Raw genomic sequence first — 6,688 nt, forward strand, 5'->3', positions numbered from 1 at the left:
AGTGTTGCAAGAAAAATTCTGGGAACATCAGGCTAAGGTCTGATCATACAGGGCTCTGAGGGGTAAGGCAGGGGATTTGAATTTATTCTGAGAGCAATGGAGAACAAATATGTGCAGTGCTAAGTGTCAGGGTAACTTCTGAGAAGATCTTCCAGTTCTATGTACCAAGTGTAAAACAGTGTGCCTTCTAGATAAAATGCTTTGCTGAATAATGAATCCCAGATAATGGCTCAAATGGAGAAGATAGATATTAAATACGTGAAATAGCCTTTTCCTTACACTCTCACTCTAAAGGATACTTTAACAGTCACTGATACCCTTGGAAGAAAAGTTATGACCAACCTCGATAGCATATTCAAAAGCAGAGACATTACTTTGCCAACTAAGGTCCATCTAGTCAAAGCTATGGTTTTTCCTGTGGTCATGTACGGATGTGAGAGTTGGACTGTGAAGAAGGCTGAGCGCCGAAGAATTGATGCTTTTGAACTGTGGTGTTGGAGAAGACTCTTGAGAGTCCCTTGGACTACAAGGAGATCCAACCAGTCCATTCTGAAGGAGATCAGCCCTGGGATTTCTTTGGAAGGAATGATGCTAAAGCTGAAACTCCAGTACTATGGCCACCTCATGAGAAGAGTTGACTCATTGGAAACGCTCTGATGCTGGGAGGGATTGTGGGCAGGAGGAGAAGGGGACGACAGAGGATGAGATGGCTGGATGGCATCACTGACTCGATGGACGTGAGTCTGAGTGAACTCCGGGAGTTGGTGATGGACAGGGAGGCCTGGCGTGCTGCGATTCATGGGGTTGCAAAGAGTCGGACACGACTGAGCGACTGAACTGAACTGAACTGATACCCTAACTGCAACTTTCCAACGTTTTAGTATTATATATGTATATTTCTATTTTGCATTTTAAATGACATTGTACTATATTGTATTGAAAGTGAAAGGGAAGCCGCGCAGTCATGTCCGACTCTTAGTGACCCCATGGACTGCAGCCCACCAGGCTTCTCGGTCCCTTGGATTTTCCAGGCAAAAGAGTACCAGAGTGGGTTGCCATTGCCCTCTCCGGAGTTTCAGCTATAAGTTTATATAAAGGCAGGTCAAGTTCCCCATTACCCGGAATCCAAGTGCAACAGTAATCTGTGATTCCCCCAAATCCTCTCAATTGTCTTAAAGCCATGGTATATTACAGGCCCCTAAAAATGCTCAGGGGCTTCCCTGGTGGCTCAACAGTAAAGAATCCACCTGCAATGCAGGAGACACAAGTTCAATCCCTGGGTTGGGAAGATCCCCTTGAGAAGGAAACGGCAACCCACTCCAGTATTCTGGCCTGCCTGGGAAATCCCGTGGACTACAGTCCATGGACTCGCAGAGAGTTGGCCTGAACAACAACAACAAGAGTGCTGAGACTAATTTAGACAATTTTCATTTAGAACACAGCTGGAGTGCATTTTTTATTTTTTTTTGGTGATGAGGAAGTCAGTTCCTCTTTCATAATGATGACTATTAAAAACATTTCTGGGAACTTTTACAATGTTTTCTTCAGAATGCTTCATACATCAGTTCTCTCATTTCAAAGCAGTCACCATTTAGCACGTTGAACAGAGTGTGAAATAATTGACCTTTGGCTATCGCAAAAGGCACACAGCTTAGTAACGGAGAGGTCAAACCTTCAATATTTATTCAGAATCCCCTCAAAGGACTATGAAGTGACACTTAAAGAGTCCTTTAAAAAACTCAGACCATGAAGCAGAGTTGAGTGTGAAAAGCAGCTGACATATGTGGGGTCTGAAGCCAGAGAGCCTCTTTCTTCATCAGGAGCGGGTTTCCTGAGAGGTTTCTATTTCTAGCTCCTTTTATAAGATGCATCTCAAGGCAGCTTGATTACCAGGGAAGTACTTGAGAAAACAAAAGCAAATGGTTCAATAAGTGGGATGAGAGCCTGAGGCTAGCGCTCTCTGGGCATATTCCCCCCACCTACCACAGTTCCTTAAGCTGAAATGCCCAACCGATCCTTGCCCTGGGGAAGGGTGGGGCCTCTCCGCCTGGATCTGGGAAGTGGCTAAAGCAGCCAGTACCAGGCTCAGGGCAAGGACATCTTCCCAGACAGGCCCGCCTTCAGCCTGTTTTTGCTTCCTCTGTTGTAGAGACGCCCCCCAACTTTGGCAATGACAGGTAGCTTTGAGAAAACAAAACGAGATCCTCACTTAATTCCCTGGCATTTTTATTTTTCTAAATTTTATTCTGACATGTGCACACAGCTCTATGTATTATCTTATACTTTAGCTTCCCTGGTGGCTCAGACGGTAAAGCGTCTGCCTGCAATGCAGGAGAGCCGGGTTCGATTCCTGGGTAGGGAAGATCCCCTGGAGAAGGAAATGGCAACCCATTCCAGCACTCCCCCGCTGCAGGAGAGCCTAACCAACTCCTCCGCCTGGAGAGCCGCCTCCGGGACCCCCAGGAAGCAAATGAAAGCACATGTAACCGGAAGCAATGGCACCCCACTCCAGTACTCTTGCCTGGAAAATCCCATGGACGGAGGACCCTGGTAGGCTGTAGTCCATGGGGACGCTAAGAGTCGGACACGACTGAGTGATTTCACTTTGTCTTTTCACTTTCATGCACTGGAGGAGGAAATGGCAACCCACTCCAGTGTTCTTGCCTGGAGAATCCCAGGGACGGGGGACCCTGGTGGGCTGCCATCTATGGGGTCGCATAGAGTCGGACACGACTGAAGCGACTTAGCAGCAGCAGCAACCAGCACTCTTGCCTGGAAAATCCCATGGACGAAGGAGCCTGATAGGCTACAGTCCATGGGGTCGCAAAGAGTCGGACACGACTGAGCGACTTCACTTTCCATATCTATTTTGGGCTGCACTGGATCTTCATTGCTGCACGTGGGCTCTCTCTAGTTGCAGAGAGTGGAGTGGGCTCTCTAGTTGCACAGTTTCTCACCATGTGGCTTCTCTTGTTGGGGTGCACCGTCTCTAGGCACACAGGCTTCTGTAGTTGCGGCATACGGGTTCATTAGTTGTGGCTCAAGGGCATAGTTGCCCCTTAGCAGGTGGTATCTTTCCAGACCAGGGATTGAACCTGTATCCCCTGCATTGGAAGGCAGTTTCTTATCTACTGTGCCACCTGGGAAGTCCTCCCAGGTGGTTTTGATAGCATTCCTTTCATTTCAGACAACTTCTCTTCTTCCCTTCCCGGATAGCTTAGTTGGTAAAGAATCCGCCTGCAATGCAGGAGACCCCTGTTCGATTCCTGGGTTGGGAAGATCCACTGAAGAAGGGATAGGCTACCCACTCCAGTATTCTTGGGCTTCCCTTATGGCTCACCTGGTAAAGAATCTGCCTGCAATGTGGGAGACCTGGCTTAGATCCGGGATTGGGAAGATCCCCTGGAGAAGGGAAAGGCTACCTACTCCAGTATTCTGGCCTGATCGCAGAGTCGAACAAGACTGAGTGACTTCCACTTTCACTTTCTCCTCCTTGCTCTGTCTGGAGCCCCGGAGGGTATGACTTTTCAATGAAAAGGGATAAAAATACACTTAGTATTTGGGGAGGCAACACTGATATAGCATTGAAGGGCTTGAAGAAAGATAACAAGAAACTTAAATGTCTTAAATTATAAAACTGAGGCATAAAGTGTACCCCATAGTCCGTCTAATGCTGTGTTGCAGTTTGATCTTACAGTATGCCAAGTGGCAAAGTCAGTTGAATGCACAACATGTTATCATTCTATCAAAGTGAGGGGATTGATTGGAACTCTAAGAATTAGAATGGGAATACATGAGAGAATCCAAAACACCTGGACAGCTATGCGTCCTGCCTTTTCCTTCCCCTTGGTTTTCTTTACTCATCCAAGTCCTTCCTTGCATAAAGACTCTGAAACTCTCTTGCCTGAGTGAGTTCTGTTGCAAGGGGAAACCACTCTTCACATCCCAGTCCTTGCATGCTATTCTGGCTGTCTGATGGCCTATAATTAGACTCAGAGCTCTACATGTCCAGGAGGTCAACTACAAAGTCAAACCCCGGTATAGAAAATAAACTGTAATCAGCAAAATCATCAGAACATGTGTGGGAATAGACTTTTTTTTTTAACCTGCGTTCTAGTTGCCTTACAATGTTGTGTTAGTTTCTGCTGTACAACAAAGTGAATCAGTGAATGTATACATATATTCCCTCCCTGTTGGACCTCCCTGCCCACCCCAATCCCACCCACCCAGATCAAAACTACAAAGAGGTATCACCTTACACAGGTCAGAATGGCCATCATCAAAAAAGTTACAAATAATAAATGCTGCAGAGGGTGTGGAGAAAAGGGAACTGTCTTGTACCATTTGTGGGGATGTAAAGTGATACAACTATTATGGAGAACAGCATGGAGATGCCTCAGAAAACTAAAAATAGAACTACCATATGATGCAGCAATCCTACCCACAGGCACATACCCTGAGAAAAACCAAAAAATTCTTAAAGACACATGCACCGCAGTGTTCATTGCAGCACTATTTACAATAGCCAGGGCAGAAGCAGCCTAGATGTTCATAGACAGATGAATGGCTCAGGAAGATGTAGTGCATGTATATGATGGGATATTACTGAGCCATAAAAGCAACAATATGGGGTCATTTGTAGAGACAAGGATGGACTTAGGAACTGTCATAAAAAGTGAAGTAAGTCAGAGTGGGAATGGATTCTGATGGTCTAAGACCAAGGAAAAAAAGAATATATTTTTCTGTTGGGTTGAAGTGTCTATATGAGTGAACTACTTGAAGGCTGGATTCTGAGTTGTTTTGCTACCTCTAGGAGCACTAACACTGCTCAGTGTTAGGCTGAGGATAACATGGTAAGATTCGGTTTACATGGACTCCTTGATTTCAATGTTGGTTCTGGGGAGGTGGAAGTCACATAAACACACGCAAATCTAATTTGATCACCATAATAGGCTCCAGGTCAGTTTGGTAAACAGTTCTCACTCCCAAGCCCCTAGGAATGAAATTGGCAACCAGTTTACTGAGGTTCTGTTTGATTTTTTAAATGAAGAACTTTCAGCTCTGGGGAATAGAGGCCTGGATTGAACATCATGATTGGAGTCAAAGCCTCTCAATGTCTAGATTGGAACTAATCCACAAGGCATGAACTAATCCACAAGCCTTCCAAGGAGGACTACATGATATTCTCACAGAATGTTCTATGAGTTTACTTCCTCACCTTCCCCTAAAGCCTATCAGTTCAGTTCAGTCGCTCAGTCATGTCCGACTCTTTGTGACCCCATGAATTGCAGCATGCCAGGCCACCCTGTCCATCACTAACTCCCGGGGTTCACTCAGATTCATGTCCATCAAGTCAGTGATGCCATCCAGCCATCTCATCCTCTGTCGTCCCCGTCTCCTCCTGCCCACAATCCCTCCCAGCATCAAAGTCTTTTCCAATGAGTCAACTCTTCTCATGAAGTGGCCAAAGTACTGGAGTTTCAGCTTTAGCATCATTCCTTCCAAAGAAATCCCAGGGCTGATCTCCTTGAGAATGGACTGGTTGGATCTCCTTGCAGTCCAAGGGACTCTCAAGAGTCTTCTCCAACACCACAGTTCAAAAGCATCAATTCTTCGGCGCTCAGCCTTCTTCACAGTCCAGCTCTCACATCCATACGTGACCACAGGAAAAACCATAGCCTTGACTAGATGGACCTTAGTCAGCAAAGTAATATCTCTGCTTTTGAATATGCTATCTAGGTTGGTCATAACTTTTCTTCCAAGGAGTAAGCGTCTTTTAATTTCATGGCTGTAGTCACCATCTGCAGTGATTTTGGAGCCCCCCAAAATAAAGTCTGACACTGTTTCCACTGTTTCCCCATCTATTTCCTATGGAGTGATGGGACCCGATGCCATGATCTTCGTTTTCTGACTGTTGAGCTTTAAGCCAACTTTTTCACTCTCCTCTTTCACTTTCATCAAGAGGCTTTTTAGCTCCTCTTCACTTTCTGCCATAAGGGTGGTGTCATCTGCATATCTGAGGTTATTGATATTTCTCCCAGCAATCTTGATTCCATCTTGTGTTTCTTCCAGTCCAGCGTTTCTCATGATGTACTCTGCATAGAAGTTAAATAAGCAGGGTGACAATATACAGCCTTGACGTACTCCTTTTCCTATTTGGAACCAGTCTGTTGTTCCATGTCCAGTTCTAACTGTTGCTTCCTGACCTGCATACAGATTTCTCAAGAGGCAGTCAGGTGGTCCGGTATTCCCATCTCTCTCAGAATTTTCCAGTTTATTGTGATCCACACCATCAAAGCCTATAGCCACTTAACTAAATAACTTTGCATGAGAAAATACTCCGACACAGGGAATGCTCTCTGAGGCTAATCCCCATAGACCAACTAAGTTACTGTGGTCCATTGGCCAGTCTGGGAGTGTATAGAGGGCTTATTAACATGACAAATGGAATAGGATCCGAGTCTACTTCACGGCAGTCCATCTATCCTTTAGCTCTTTCCTGTATACATCTACCCTGTACTTACTTTCCCAGTTCCTGAACAGAGCATTGGTTAGGTGACCTCAGCAACTGGTACAATTCTACCACTGGCCTCCTGGTCCAGGGGGTGAAGTTGTTATGGCATAAAGCTTCACATAGATAGAACAAGATGTCAGAGGAGTAGGTGGGTGTAGAGTTTATCTCTCTGCA

General features: G+C 45.6%; 1 non-coding gene across 1 annotated transcript; it reads left to right on the forward strand.

Annotated features, from left to right (window-relative positions):
* The first annotated feature begins 2,290 nt into the window (after window positions 1-2,290).
* Window positions 2,291-2,362, forward strand: TRNAC-GCA (transfer RNA cysteine (anticodon GCA)). Its single transcript has one exon. It is a non-coding gene; the product is annotated as a tRNA-Cys (tRNA).
* The last annotated feature ends 4,326 nt before the right edge of the window (window positions 2,363-6,688 follow it).

Source organism: Ovis canadensis, chromosome 2, assembly GCF_042477335.2.
Source record: "Ovis canadensis isolate MfBH-ARS-UI-01 breed Bighorn chromosome 2, ARS-UI_OviCan_v2, whole genome shotgun sequence".
NCBI lineage: Eukaryota > Metazoa > Chordata > Mammalia > Artiodactyla > Bovidae > Ovis > Ovis canadensis.